The following is a 14,887-nucleotide window of genomic DNA, read 5'->3' on the forward strand; positions in this document are numbered from 1 at the left end:
GGGGGGGGGGGGGGGGGATGATGTGGGAAACAAAGGCAGAAGAAGAATTATTAAAGTTCCCTGCTACCTACAGCCCGTTGGCAAGTCCTGGAAACAGGCAGAGTGACTTTCCCCTAGGGACTCAACGGCCTCGATGTTAATACTTCGGTAAGGGCAGAAGGCAACCCTCGCCTGAAACCCTCCCCCCACCTACCAGGATCCCGTAAGTCTACTTTAACCCAGAGAAAGCCCTTTATTTCTAAACCCCGCAAGGTTCGTGTTGGCAATCATCCCCCAAGCCTACGGCCCACCGATGTACATCTGAAGGGTCTCACACCGACGGTTTTGCGGGACGGTAATAGGTAATAACAACAACAGCTCAGCCCCCTCGAGGCCCTGGAAACCTGGCTTCCAAAATTCCTTGGAGACTTAACGCTCTCCCTGACCCCCTCCCAACTTGGAAGCATGTTAACGGGACCGCTCCCCGGGACCCCGCTGGGGCTCTTTCTGCCCAGGGGCCGTGTCCCCGTGCTTTAATAAAACCACCCTTTGGCACGGAATACGTCTCAAGAACTCTTTCTGGCCGCAGGCTTGGAACCCTAACGTTCTTTCCCCCATCATGCCTATGCACAGGACTCAGCAGTCAGATGATGTCCGGGGGTGGGTGCTCAGGGCAGAAACCTTTCAACGTGGGGCGCCTGGGTGGCTCAGTGGGTTAAGCCGCTGCCTTCCGCTCAGGTCATGATCTCAGGGTCCTGGGATCGAGCCCCGCATCGGGCTCTCTGCTCTGCGAGGAGCCTGCTTCCCTCTCTCTGCCTGCCTCTCTGCCTACTTGTGATCTCTCTCTGTCAAATAAATAAATAAAATCTTAAAAAAAAAAAAAAAAAAGAAAGAAAAAGAAACCTTTCAACGTAGCTGGACGTTGGAGAGGATGTTGAAAAAGAAGAGAGGAGAGATGCTGCCAAGAAACACCTCCCAGAGCCGTTCGCGTCTTTCCCGCTGGGGGATTTCTCCCAGGAAACGAGGCCGAACGAGCTCCAGGACTACGGCTACCGGCGTGCATTTCCGTTCGGAGGCGGGAGGGCAGGAAACCAGGAAACGGCGCGCGTGTGGGCGGGACATGCAAATTAGAAATGACTGTTTCTCCCCGGGACCGATGGGAGCAAAAGAGTAAAGAGGGTGAAAGCCCGAAACAGGTTAATGATCTGACCAAGCATGCACGCCTAACGAGTTGTGAGGATGGCGTGCCGTCAAGTTGAAGGGAAGAAGGAGCGAGTTCGTTTGAGGGTGACTTTTCTCACCGTGACCAAAAAGAAGTGCGAGAGGCAGGGTGCCGACGCGCCACGGCGAGGTCTGTTATCGCTTCTCGGCCTTTTGGCTAAGATCAAGTGTAGTATCTGTTCTTATCAGTTTAATATCTGATACGTTCTCTATCCGAGGACAATATATTAAATGGATTTTTGGAGCAGGGAGATGGAATAGGAGCTTGCTCCGTCCACTCCACGCATCGACCTGGTATTGCAGTACTTCTAGGAACGGTGCACCCCCCTCGGGGGAACATCGCGAGGTTTAAAGTCAGAATTGGGAGGTTTAGTTTGCTTTTTTTTTTTTTTTCTTTTCTTCCCCGCTCCGGTGGCGAGACTGCGGTATCTCATCCCGAAGGTTCGGAACGGCGTCTCTTCTCCAGGCTTTTTGTTGGGCGCAGTGAGCGTTGCATGGTTTTCCATCCCAGGACTCTGGCGCCATGACCCGACGCGGAAGCAGCAGAGACTCTCTGCCGACCAACCCTCGTGACCAAGTCTTCTTGAGGTATCGAGGCAGCACTTTGTGGCATGTGGCCTTCTCCGAAGAAGAGTGGACGCTAGGGGTTTTGCCAAAAGTGCCCAGAAGCCCCCAACCGCATTTGCTCTATGCAAGGGAGCTGTGATTCCGAAAGCGCCAGGGACACGCTTTACCCTGGTAAAAAAAAAAAAATCACTGGACCCTAATGACAGACCACAGGGTCAGTGTTCCCTCTTGTTTTCCAACCCAAATACGGTTGGCCGGGGAGGGAGAAGTAAGGAAAAAGGGAGGTTTCAAAAGAACTTTCATAGGCTAAAGAGGACCTACGAGATATCGGAGGCCTTTTGCCATTTCCAAGTTAAGGCTGTTTTTCCCCTCGAGCAAAGGGTTTAACATTAAGAGCGGTGGGAGCTTCCTCCTGGGCGTTGGGAGGCTTCCTGGAAGGAGGTCGCGCCTGTCACACCCAGGAGTGGGGGTGCGGGGGAGGCTGCCCGGTGTCCCCTTCTGCTTTGTCTTCAGTCAGCCTTCTGCTCCCTCCTCGCCCATAACGTAGGAGCTCAATGTTTGTTTTTTTTTCTTTTCAGGTCCTTAGTGACTGAGGAGTTTGCAAGAACAGGGGATGAGATCGGGGAAAAGCATAGAAGAATCTGATTAATTAGGTGCCCCGGAACGTTCCCTGAGAGACGTGAACAAAGAAGTGGGGAGCTGTTACCCTGTCTTTCTCTGACACAGCCGGGTGTTACTCCAAGCCTGAAAACCTTGGACGTAGGACATCCCCAGAGTTGCCGATGATCGAGGCAGTGCAAGGGCCAGCAGAGTGCCTTTCCCCCGACCTCCCGCCCCGAACGTGTTCAGGGTCCTGGGGCTGAAACAGAAGTGTTTGTGTGTTGGAGAGCAAGTTGCATGTCCAGCTCCACTAGATCCATAAAACTAGGTTGTCTCAACCAAGAACGGGGCTTCAAAGCCTGCCTGCCATTATTTAGCACCCACTGTGTGCCCGCTAATCCCCACATTTTCCCCTTGTTTTTTTTAAACATCCTCAGTGCAATTAACGACTATTAGAATGTATTACTCCTTCCAGAGGTAGAGGTCAGTGATTCAACAGTCTTGTGTAATACCTAGCGGTCTGTTTTCTTATTAAGATTTTATTTATTTATTTGACAGAGAGAGACACGGTAAGAGAGGCAACACTAGCAGGGGGATTGGGAGAGCGAAAAGCAAGAGTTCCCCATCGAGCAGGGAGCCCATGTGTGGGGATACATCCAAGGACCCCGGGACTGAGCCACCCAGGCGCCCCCCTCAGTGCTCATTCTGAAGCCGGAGAGCTAGGTTCTTGTCTCATGGAGCCAAAGAATGACTCTTGAGGACAAAAGAGAGTAAAGGGATAGAGGTTTATTAAGCGAAGATACAGAAGAAGCCCTCAAGAGTGAGAAGGGTCAGGGTTCCTGGGTGGCCCAGTGGGTTAAGCCTCTGCTTTCGGCTCAGGTCATGATCTCAGGGTCCTGGGATCAAGCACCACATCAGCGGGGAGCCTGCTTCCCCCCCCCCCCCCCACCTCTGCCTGCCTCTCGGTCTACTGGTGATCTCTGTCTTTCTGTCAAATAAATAAGTAAATTGGGACGCCTGGGTGGCTCAGGTGGCTAAGCAGCTGCCTTCGGCTCAGGTCATGATCCCAGCGTCCTTGCTCAGCGGGGAGCCTGCTTCTCCCTCTGCCTCTGCCTGCCACTCTGTCTGCCTGTGCTCATGCTCGCTCCCTCTCTCTCTCTCTCTCTCTCTAACAAATAAATAAAATCTTTAAAAAAAATAAAAAAGAATAAGTAAATAAGGGACGCCTGGGTGGCTCAGTTGGTTAAGCAGCTGCCTTCGGCTCGGGTCATGATCCCAGCGTCCTGGGATCGAGTCCCACATCGGGCTCCTTGCTTGGCAGGGAGCCTGCTTCTCCCTCTGCCTCTGCCTGCCATTCTGTCCACCTGTGCTCGCTCTCTCTCCCTCTATCTCTGACAAATAAATAAAAAAAAATCTTAAAAAAAAAAAAAAAAAGAATAAGTAAATAAAGTGATACTTCTCCGGGTTCCTGGGTGGCTCAGTTGGTTAGTCTCAGGTCATGATCTCAGAGTTCACCTTGGCTCTGCGGTCAGTGGGATTTCTGCCTGAGATCCTCTTCCTCTGACCCCGCCGCCCCCCACCCCAATTGTGTGCCTGCACTCTCTCTCTCAAATAAATAAAAATGAAATTAAATGAAGGTCCTCCTTAGCATCTGTTACTCCTTAGTCAAAGGCTAAACTTAGGGTCATAGTTAAAGAATTTCCTAAGCCTAGAGCCGACCCCGCCCTCCCCTCCCTTGCCTACAAGTTTTTTGAAGAATTTTGTCATTATTGGGGCCTATGGGCCTGGGCTGCCAGGTACTTATCACTTATGTACTTGTTCGTAGACCCCAGTAAAGGCCAAGAATGGAAGCATGAAGCAAAATAGCAAACCCCCAAGGATGGTATTCAAGGTCCTCAATATTCAATATGTTCTCATAGAAAAACTTGCAAAATAGCAACTGATCTTTGACAAGCCACTGCTAGAGTCTTCCTTGTTTGCTTGCTAATCCCTTTCTGTATGCAGGTATCCCATGATACAATATTGATCATGGGATTCATTTATTCAACTAAGTACACTAGGCGTCCGGTATATGCCAGGACCTGTTCAAAGCACTGGAGATATAAATGCAAACGAAACACACCCAGATCCCCGTTCTAGGGCTTATGCGCTATTGAGCTAAAAGGCAACATAAACTCACGTTTAGGTGTCCAGGGATACGCTGCTACGGAATAAAAGAAAGGCAGGTAAGGGAGAACCCGGGGCCCTGGGTGGAGGAGGGAAGGTGAAGGTCAGGATTACAGGCAGGCTGTTCATAGTCTCCCTTTGGAGATGAGGAGGCTACAGAGAAGTGACTCGCCCGAGCTAGTTTCCCTGCCTTTGGTTCTCTCGGATACAGTCTATAGCAAACCTGTCTCCTTATCCCCAGTAATGATGTGCAATACTTTCTCCTCTCGCCAACTCCCAGTTTAGAGATAAGGGATGGAAGGGGGAGGGTGAATCGAGGAGGCCAAGGTACACAGTAGGTCCCACCGGGTACTGGGAGCTAACGCTCTCAGGGGCTGCACGGGTCGCGGCTTCCGGCCTGTCTGCGGGCAGGACTCCTGTGTCACTCTGGGCAACACTTCATCTCCTCGTGGGCTGGACACACAAGCATCACGTCTCCTTGGTGCCCTTTCTAGGCCCTGCGCTCGGCTTCCCAGGCCCAGCCAGCCTCTTCCACGAAACCCATGGTCTCGGGTGAGTTGCTTCACCTGTCTGCCTCAACTGCCCCATGCCTGGGCAAACGTGGCAAGTTAGAGATGAAGAAAGCACTGAGCCCAGGTGTGAGCCCAAACGAGGAATGTTTTGTTTGTCTTTTATCGTGTCCCTTGCTCCATCTAACCCTAACCCTAACCCAGAACCCATATTCTCGACGACTGACACCAAGGTCACCTCATTAGCTCCATCTGCGTTCTCTAAATCCCATCAAGGAGGAATGAAGGCCACCACTTCTCCACTGGGGAAAGTGAGGCTCAGGAGGTTAGGGAGTGTGCCCAAGGGCCCTGCGGAAGGGTCAGGGTGGCCACCCTATCAGGGCCCAGTCGCGGAGCCCCGCCTTGTCTCTGGAGCCCTTCCCAGGTGGCCACAGCCGGGAGTTCTCCGCTGGTTCCCAGCCGCGCGGACCCAGCCAGCCCGCCGCAGGGTCCTACAGTGATGCCCCGACGAGTTTCCCGGAAACTCGGACCACTCTGCCCCAGCCCCGTCCTCCCCGGGCACAATCCCACTTCCCCGGGTCTTCCCCTCACGCCAGCAAGCGCTTTCCATCAAAGAGGAGCTCTGCTTCCACCGGGGTTCGTCTCCCGCGCGGCCACGCCTCCGTGCGCGGAAGGGGCGGGGCATTCAAATTGGAAATGGCGATCGGCGCGAGCGACAAAGCGCCGACAGAAGCACCATTTCTGTTTTCAGGTGTAGAGAATGGACAGGTGTGCGGCCGAGCGTCCTGTCCGACGGCGGCCATAGCGCTGTCGGAGAGGGGAGGGAAGCGAGGCGTGGGGTGGGCGCGCCGGGGCTCGCCGTGAGTGCAATATGGATGGCGACTTGGCGGTGACGGCGAGGGAGGGGTGCGTGGTATCGCTTCTCGGCCTTTTGGCTAAGATCAAGTGTAGTATCTGTTCTTATCAGTTTAATATCTGATACGTCCTCTATCCGAGGACAATATATTAAATGGATTTTTGGAGCAGGGAGATGGAATAGGAGCTTGCTCCGTCCACTCCACGCATCGACCTGGTATTGCAGTACTTCCAGGAACGGTGCACCCCTTTGGGGGCTAAAATACTTTGTCTCTAATAACAGAGTTTGATTTCCCCGACAATAGATTTCAGTTTTTGCTTTCTTCTGCGTTAGAGTATTCAGGTTTGCTATGGTTTCTTTAGAGAGTTCTGTACCCCGCATTTTTGGTACATTGTCGAAGAACGTTCATTCTTAATTTAGCAAAGTGTTTGGCAAGCAGTCTTGGGTGAGTGTGCTGGGTTTGTCCTAATAGTCTCCTGTTTCTTTATTTCCAGATTACTTAAGTATGGAGGCAGTTTTTTTTCTAGTGATTGCAGGAAAAACAAACTGGTAGGGTCCCTGGATCTTTGTGTTACTGTCTTTGCTAAACCCGACTTTTTAAATCTAGTAAGTTTGACTCTTTCTGAACCGATTTTCTCATCTGTTGAACAAGGATAGTTTGACCTACTTTATTACTGTGTGGATGGGATTAAGGACTCACCAAGTTGTAAAACCACCAGCCAAGAGTAAGGGAGGAAGAAGAGGAAGGAAGCTGAAATTGGGCGCTGGGCACTGGCAGCTTCAATTTCTTCAAATGGAAAATATCATAAATAACACTTTCTCTTTGGGATCCTTGAATGAATGAAATGGGTTAACGGGAGGGGTTTGGAAGGATGGAGAAACTGGGTGAAGGACATTAAAGAGGGCACATGATGGAATTAATTGACAGATAGGACTAGATAGGGAGACACAGGGGCCCTGTGATTGGCTCAAAAAATCTCAAAATCTCAAAAATGTGGAGGCCTGGGGAAACCACAGATAAGGGAACAAACCCGACCTCCCTACCCTAGGTGTGTGGTATGGGTGTCTTTTTTATGATAATCACCTGCGACCGACAAAGAACTACCAGACCATAAAGGAAGTAAGCCATTGAAAGTGTTATCACTAATATCAGTAGAGATGTTAAAAGGATTTTGGTTCTGTTGGGTCCCCCCCAAAATTGGGTACCCCAATAATGGGTCCGTGATTAAAGGAGCGAGACTGATACAAAGTGAAGGTCAAGCAAAGCTTTATTTCGCGGGGCGCCTGGGTGGCTCAGTGGGTTAAGCCGCTGCCTTCGGCTCAGGTCATGATCTTAGGGTCCTGGGATCGAGTCCCGCATCGGGCTCTCAGCTCAGCAGGGAGCCTGCTTCCCTCTCTCTCTCTCTGCCTGCCTCTCCGTCTACTTGTGATCTCTTTCTGTCAAATAAATAAAATCTTTAAAAAAAAAATTTATTTCCCCCCAAGCATCAGGAATCATACCGTCTAACAGACCGGTCCGATCTGCCCCTACAAAGAGGACGACCCCTCCCTGCTTTCCAGACTAACTTTTATAGAGCAAAGGCCATGTGGTTGGGCCTAGCCAAACACGGTGGCCAATGAGATTGTAATACACACAGGAAACTCCATAGTGATGCTAGGTGACCAACTAACTGAATTACAATTTACCCTAGTAGACATTTGAACCAGCCTATCACACCTTGGTTAGGATTGGCGCCAAAAGGCTCCCAAAGGGCGGGGCCCCTACACCTTGGTAGCTAGGAGACAGTCTGTGCCCCCACTGATTGAATACCTCCACCTGGCCTGACCCACCCTTGTATTTGGACTTTGTTACCTGGGACTGGTTTCCCGGACCTCCTTTTAAATAAGTTCCCCTGGGGGGACAAGATCAATTTAAGCTTTACAGCAAGATGGCACTTCAACTGGGGTGGGGCTACTCTGGCTGAATAGGCCCTTAGAGTTCCCTTTCTATAAAGACAAACCGCCTTGGCAATCCTGTTGGGACACATCACTTTTTTTTTTTTTTTTTTAAGATTTTACTTATTTATTTGACAGAAAGACAGAGATCACCAGTAGACCGAGAGGCAGGCAGAGGTGGGGGGGTGGGGGAAGCAGGCTCCCCGCTGATGTGGTGCTTGATCCCAGGACCCTGAGATCATGACCTGAGCCGAAAGCAGAGGCTTAACCCACTGGGCCACCCAGGAACCCTGACCCTTCTCACTCTTGAGGGCTTCTTCTGTATCTTCGCTTAATAAACATCTATCCCTTTACTCTCTTTTGTCCTCAAGAGTCATTCTTTGGCTCCATGAGACAAGAACCTAGCTCTCCGGCTTCAGAATGAGCACTGAGGGGGGCGCCTGGGTGGCTCAGTCCCGGGGTCCTTGGATGTATCCCCACACATGGGCTCCCTGCTCGATGGGGAACTCTGCTTTTCGCTCTCCCAATCCCCCTGCTAGTGTTGCCTCTCTTACCGTGTCTCTCTCTGTCAAATAAATAAATAAAATCTTAATAAGAAAACAGACCGCTAGGTATTACACAAGACTGTTGAATCACTGACCTCTACCTCTGGAAGGAGTAATACATTCTAATAGTCGTTAATTGCACTGAGGATGTTTAAAAAAAACAAGGGGAAAATGTGGGGATTAGCGGGCACACAGTGGGTGCTAAATAATGGCAGGCAGGCTTTGAAGCCCCGTTCTTGGTTGAGACAACCTAGTTTTATGGATCTAGTGGAGCTGGACATGCAACTTGCTCTCCAACACACAAACACTTCTGTTTCAGCCCCAGGACCCTGAACACGTTCGGGGCGGGAGGTCAGGGGAAAGGCACTCTGCTGGCCCTTGCACTGCCTCGATCATCGGCAACTCTGGGGATGTCCTACGTCCAAGGTTTTCAGGCTTGGAGTAACACCCGGCTGTGTCAGAGAAAGACAGGGTAACAGCTCCCCACTTCTTTGTTCACGTCTCTCAGGGAACGTTCCGGGGCACCTAATTAATCAGATTCTTCTATGCTTTTCCCCCTCTCATCCCCTGTTCTTGCAAACTCCTCAGTCACTAAGGACCTGAAAAGAAAAAAAAAACAAACATTGAGCTCCTACGTTATGGGCGAGGAGGGAGCAGAAGGCTGACTGAAGACAAAGCAGAAGGGGACACCGGGCAGCCTCCCCCGCACCCCCACTCCTGGGTGTGACAGGCGCGACCTCCTTCCAGGAAGCCTCCCAACGCCCAGGAGGAAGCTCCCACCGCTCTTAATGTTAAACCCTTTGCTCGAGGGGAAAAACAGCCTTAACTTGGAAATGGCAAAAGGCCTCCGATATCTCGTAGGTCCTCTTTAGCCTATGAAAGTTCTTTTGAAACCTCCCTTTTTCCTTACCTCCCCCTCCCCGGCCAACCGTATTTGGGTTGGAAAACAAGAGGGAACACTGACCCTGTGGTCTGTCATTAGGGTCCAGTGATTTTTTTTTTTTTACCAGGGTAAAGCGTGTCCCTGGCGCTTTCGGAATCACAGCTCCCTTGCATAGAGCAAATGCGGTTGGGGGCTTCTGGGCACTTTTGGCAAAACCCCTAGCGTCCACTCTTCTTCGGAGAAGGCCACATGCCACAAAGTGCTGCCTCGATACCTCAAGAAGACTTGGTCACGAGGGTTGGTCGGCAGAGAGTCTCTGCTGCTTCCGCGTCGGGTCATGGCGCCAGAGTCCTGGGATGGAACACCATGCAACGCTCACTGCGCCCAACAAAAAGCCTGGAGAAGAGACGCCGTTCCGAACCTTCGGGATGAGATACCGCAGTCTCGCCACCGGAGCGGGGAAGAAAAGAAAAAAAAAAAAAAAGCAAACTAAACCTCCCAATTCTGACTTTAAACCTCGCGATGTTCCCCCGAGGGGGGTGCACCGTTCCTAGAAGTACTGCAATACCAGGTCGATGCGTGGAGTGGACGGAGCAAGCTCCTATTCTATCTCCCTGCTCCAAAAATCCATTTAATATATTGTCCTCGGATAGAGGACGTATCAGATATTAAACTGATAAGAACAGATACTACACTTGATCTTAGCCAAAAGGCCGAGAAGCGATAACAGACCTCGCCGTGGCGCGTCGGCACCCTGCCTCTCGCACTTCTTTTTGGTCACGGTGAGAAAAGTCACCCTCAAACGAACTCGCTCCTTCTTCCCTTCAACTTGACGGCACGCCATCCTCACAACTCGTTAGGCGTGCATGCTTGGTCAGATCATTAACCTGTTTCGGGCTTTCACCCTCTTTACTCTTTTGCTCCCATCGGTCCCGGGGAGAAACAGTCATTTCTAATTTGCATGTCCCGCCCACACGCGCGCCGTTTCCTGGTTTCCTGCCCTCCCGCCTCCGAACGGAAATGCACGCCGGTAGCCGTAGTCCTGGAGCTCGTTCGGCCTCGTTTCCTGGGAGAAATCCCCCAGCGGGAAAGACGCGAACGGCTCTGGGAGGTGTTTCTTGGCAGCATCTCTCCTCTCTTCTTTTTCAACATCCTCTCCAACGTCCAGCTACGTTGAAAGGTTTCTTTTTCTTTCTTTTTTTTTTTTTTTTTAAGATTTTATTTATTTATTTGACAGAGAGAGATCACAAGTAGGCAGAGAGGCAGGCAGAGAGAGGGAAGCAGGCTCCTCGCAGAGCAGAGAGCCCGATGCGGGGCTCGATCCCAGGACCCTGAGATCATGACCTGAGCGGAAGGCAGCGGCTTAACCCACTGAGCCACCCAGGCGCCCCACGTTGAAAGGTTTCTGCCCTGAGCACCCACCCCCGGACATCATCTGACTGCTGAGTCCTGTGCATAGGCATGATGGGGGAAAGAACGTTAGGGTTCCAAGCCTGCGGCCAGAAAGAGTTCTTGAGACGTATTCCGTGCCAAAGGGTGGTTTTATTAAAGCACGGGGACACGGCCCCTGGGCAGAAAGAGCCCCAGCGGGGTCCCGGGGAGCGGTCCCGTTAACATGCTTCCAAGTTGGGAGGGGGTCAGGGAGAGCGTTAAGTCTCCAAGGAATTTTGGAAGCCAGGTTTCCAGGGCCTCGAGGGGGCTGAGCTGTTGTTGTTATTACCTATTACCGTCCCGCAAAACCGTCGGTGTGAGACCCTTCAGATGTACATCGGTGGGCCGTAGGCTTGGGGGATGATTGCCAACACGAACCTTGCGGGGTTTAGAAATAAAGGGCTTTCTCTGGGTTAAAGTAGACTTACGGGATCCTGGTAGGTGGGGGGAGGGTTTCAGGCGAGGGTTGCCTTCTGCCCTTACCGAAGTATTAACATCGAGGCCGTTGAGTCCCTAGGGGAAAGTCACTCTGCCTGTTTCCAGGACTTGCCAACGGGCTGTAGGTAGCAGGGAACTTTAATAATTCTTCTTCTGCCTTTGTTTCCCACATCATCCCCCCCCCCCCCCCCCCCCCCCGTGAACAGTTTTGACCCAATAAATCTTTACAGTTTTGAGGGCGGAAGGTCTCCTCTTCTGTGACTTCTTCCTGCTGGACGGGGGCATAGAGATGTCCCTACCTAGGGCTCATACAGGTAACGGGAGTTACAAAAGGCAGAGGCAGCTGAATCCAAGGGAGACTGCGTGTGGAGATCTTCCGAAGTGGGAAGGCTCCTCCGCTGGCCTGAAGTTCCGGCGGTCAAGGGGCCTCGACGCCAGCTGGAGAGAGATGGGAGAAAACAGCCAAACGACGTTAGTGTAACCGAAAGAAAAAGAAGCTCGAATAAGAGTCCTCTCGTAGTTGACAAAAATCCTTTGCCAGTCCAGGAATTTAACCAATCACTAGAGGAAAGAGAGGGATCGTTGAAAGCGCCAATGTGAGTACTCACGTCAAGACACCCAGACAAACACCCTGCGATAACCCGGAACGTCTACACAGCGTTTTGTCGTTCTGCTCAGCACACGTTAGTTAAAACACCTAACGTCATGCTACTGTGTACACCTGTTTTCAATTAGCAATAATCGCGCCTCGGATAAACCTCACTGGCTACGATACTGCCACTGCGCAAAGCTTGTAAACCTGTTTTAAGCACTTGTGCTGTGTTAGTTTTTTAACAGAGAAATGCCGTGTGGGGTCATCATTTAGGGCCTTCACCGTGTACTTCTTTGTTTTTTTTTTTTTAAGATTTTATTTATTTATTTGACAGACAGATCACAAGTAGGCAGAGAGGCAGGCAGAGACAGAGAGGAGGAAGCAGGCTCCCCACTGAGCAGAGAGCCCGATGCGGGGCTCCATCCCAGGACCCTGGGATCATGACCTGAGCCGGAGGCAGAGGCTTTAACCCACTGAGCCACTCGGGTGCCCCATTCACCGTGTACTTCTTAAGAGCTTCCGTGTGCCAAACGACATCGTCTGGTGCCAAAGAGGGAACGAGAATGGGTGTTCGGCGGTCATACCGATGAGACGCAGAACGTGTTCACCGCTGTTTCTAGTTGGGAAGGTTGCCTGGGTTGATGATGGTTTTCATGCTGGCCAAAACCCACAGCACCGTGGCCTGTCCAGCCTGGGGGAAGCCTTGGACACGAGCTAGACTCTAGACTAGCCATCGGGTCCTGACGCCGGGCTCCTTTAAACTGCAGCCAAAGTATCAAGGCCTACTCCGTTTCGGAGGGCCAACTTTTGAATCTGTGTCCTAGAAGGCAGTCCGTGGTCCCTCTGTAGACACGGAGGGAGTCCAGATCTACGGACAATTTTTCTTAGAGTTTTTGTCACCTCCGTGGCCTCTCCTACCCAAATCAGTAGCCTGGTGTGAATCCTGTATTACGTCCCATGGGTTATCCTGGGGTATAAAGGTGTTTTCCTTCATTATTAACAAGCCAGGCCCACGCATTTCTTCGCCTGAACGGGCTGCACGCAGGGACTCCACTGGAGGGAAGACGGATAAAAGACTCCGCCTCTGTCTATTCCGTGCTGCCCGCTTCGCCGCACGGTCCAGTGGGCTGTTTCCCTCAGATTCTAAGGTCCTATCCCTTGATGTCCTTTGGGGTGAATTCCGGCTCCTTCCTTAGGCAGGTGTACAGCCTCGAGAAGAGTAATAATTTCAAGGAGGCACCTGGGCGGCCCAGTCGGTCAAGGAGAGTGATAATCTCGGGCCCCTATTTGATTGGGGAGTTCGGGCTTGATAACAATCCCCTTCTCTTCCAAATTGCTCCCACGGCACGTAGGACCAGGGAAGCATATTCGGAGTCAGTGTGAGTACGAACTTGCAAGGCTTGGGCAACTGCCAAGCACCAGTGAGCACTGTGGCACATGCACCCAGCTTCTCATGAAACTGCTTCCGGTGTAGACAGCAAACGGTTGCCATCGGTAAACCAACCGTCACCGGTGCCTTCAACAGGGGCATCTTTTTTTTTTTTTTTTTAATTTGACAGACAGAGATCACAAGTAGGCAGAGAGGCAGGCAGAGAGAGAGGAGGAAGCAGGCTCCCTGTGGAGCAGGGAGCCCGATGCGGGGCTCGATCCCAGAACCCTGGGATCATGACCTGAGCCGAAGGCAGCGGCATTAACCCACTGAGCCACCCAGGCGCCCCAACAGGGGCATCTTTTAAACCTGGTCGGCCGGAAGACCGGTAACCTCTGAACAGCTGCGCTCTCTAGAAGCACGGTGCTCAGGTCCGGGCCTAAGGGAAGCTGGGCCGAAAGTCTCACCGGTTTCAAGAATCAGCTCAGGCACATCTATACGCATAACCTGGTACGTCGTTAAGTCTGCCTCCCATCGTCCATCGGTGGCCTTTGGTCTCTGAGACACTCGGGACCTGATGTGAAGTCATCACAGTCAGGGACTGTCCCGTGGGGAACTTCGAGGCTCCGCTCTACCGGGAGGGCTGTTGGCGTGCTTGGCTGAGGCCCTGCCTTGCAACTGGACCTCGGCAGGCGGGGCTTCTAGGAACAACAGGGCTAGGAGGGGTGAAACCGTCGAGGAGCCCTTTATGTCTGAGGTCCGGCCCTAACGGTGTCCTAATTATAAGGAATCACTGGCAAGCCGGAGAAGACTTGCCAAGAGACGAGGGCATCCCCAAGGGCACCATCCAACCCAGCCATTACCTCCACGAGCCCACCGTCACCCCTACAGAGTCGGGTGCGCTCCGGCTTTTAGGGAACGGTTCTGTCATCCCAGCCACATAGAATGGGTCGAGCTGCTCGCTGAGTTAGGCAGTTGTTGGGGAATCGATCCCATTCTCCAGCCGGTTACGTCATCACGGGCCCACGGGATCCCGTGACTATCCCCGACAGCACGGAAAGCACGAGCTTTCCGTCCGTCCGCACGCGTTATCGCGGTACTTTCTCCGACGTTCACCTCAAGGGGTCTGGCTTAGGGGAACAACAAACATTTAAACACAATCGGATCGAGAATTTACCATCCACAAAGGTGTGCTCCTGAAACGTAATTTTTCTCTCTGAAACAACCCGCCCTTTTCATCAGAGAGGGCCACTGGACGTATTTCAAGCACTTGAGAAACAAGTCCGGTTTTAACAACCTTGGCCTAACCGTTCACACACGCTCAGCAAGAATAACGATCGATCATACAGATCTCTTTGAATCGGCTTGGCTGGAACTTTGATGAGGAGTCCCTCGGTTGAACTCTTAGTAGCCCCTCCAGGCCAGGAGCCAAGCCGAGGACTTGCCCTCCGACGTGCCTGTCGTGCCTGTCGATTTGGCCAGATTCCTCTTCACGGGGTCCCCAGGGCATCCCGAGGTTCCCGCACCTGCCAGGACTTGACGTCCTTCTTCCCTCACCTCGCGAGGCGGCTGGGAACTCCGTAAGCGAGGTACGAGGCCAAGGTTTCCGAGGGGTAGTTCTACGGCTCCGGGTTCCGTAAAGGCAGCCTTAGTCCCGGAGAGCCGTCTGCTCCTAGCTGAGGCTGTATGGGTCTCTCAGATACGACCTCCCAGTCAAAGCCTTGGTAAAACAACCAATGTCTCCCACGGTCTCCTGTTACAAGGAGCACAGGTTCCATCGAACTCACGGTTGGCCA

At 52.1% G+C, this 14,887-nt stretch overlaps 4 non-coding genes across 4 annotated transcripts; 2 read left to right on the plus strand and 2 right to left on the minus strand.

Moving 5' to 3' along the window:
* Nucleotides 1-1,337: 1,337 nt before the first annotated feature.
* Nucleotides 1,338-1,528, plus strand: LOC125088283 (U2 spliceosomal RNA). Its single transcript, XR_007123678.1, has one exon. It is a non-coding gene; the product is annotated as a U2 spliceosomal RNA (small nuclear RNA).
* A 4,429-nt stretch (nucleotides 1,529-5,957) lies between these two features.
* Nucleotides 5,958-6,148, plus strand: LOC125088276 (U2 spliceosomal RNA). Its single transcript, XR_007123671.1, has one exon. It is a non-coding gene; the product is annotated as a U2 spliceosomal RNA (small nuclear RNA).
* Nucleotides 6,149-9,795: 3,647 nt separating this feature from the next.
* Nucleotides 9,796-9,986, minus strand: LOC125088284 (U2 spliceosomal RNA). The gene has a single exon (XR_007123679.1). It is a non-coding gene; the product is annotated as a U2 spliceosomal RNA (small nuclear RNA).
* A 1,801-nt stretch (nucleotides 9,987-11,787) lies between these two features.
* Nucleotides 11,788-11,922, minus strand: LOC125088304 (U4 spliceosomal RNA). The gene has a single exon (XR_007123689.1). It is a non-coding gene; the product is annotated as a U4 spliceosomal RNA (small nuclear RNA).
* Nucleotides 11,923-14,887: the final 2,965 nt, after the last annotated feature.

This window comes from Lutra lutra, chromosome 16 (genome assembly GCF_902655055.1).
Source record: "Lutra lutra chromosome 16, mLutLut1.2, whole genome shotgun sequence".
Classification (NCBI taxonomy): domain Eukaryota; kingdom Metazoa; phylum Chordata; class Mammalia; order Carnivora; family Mustelidae; genus Lutra; species Lutra lutra.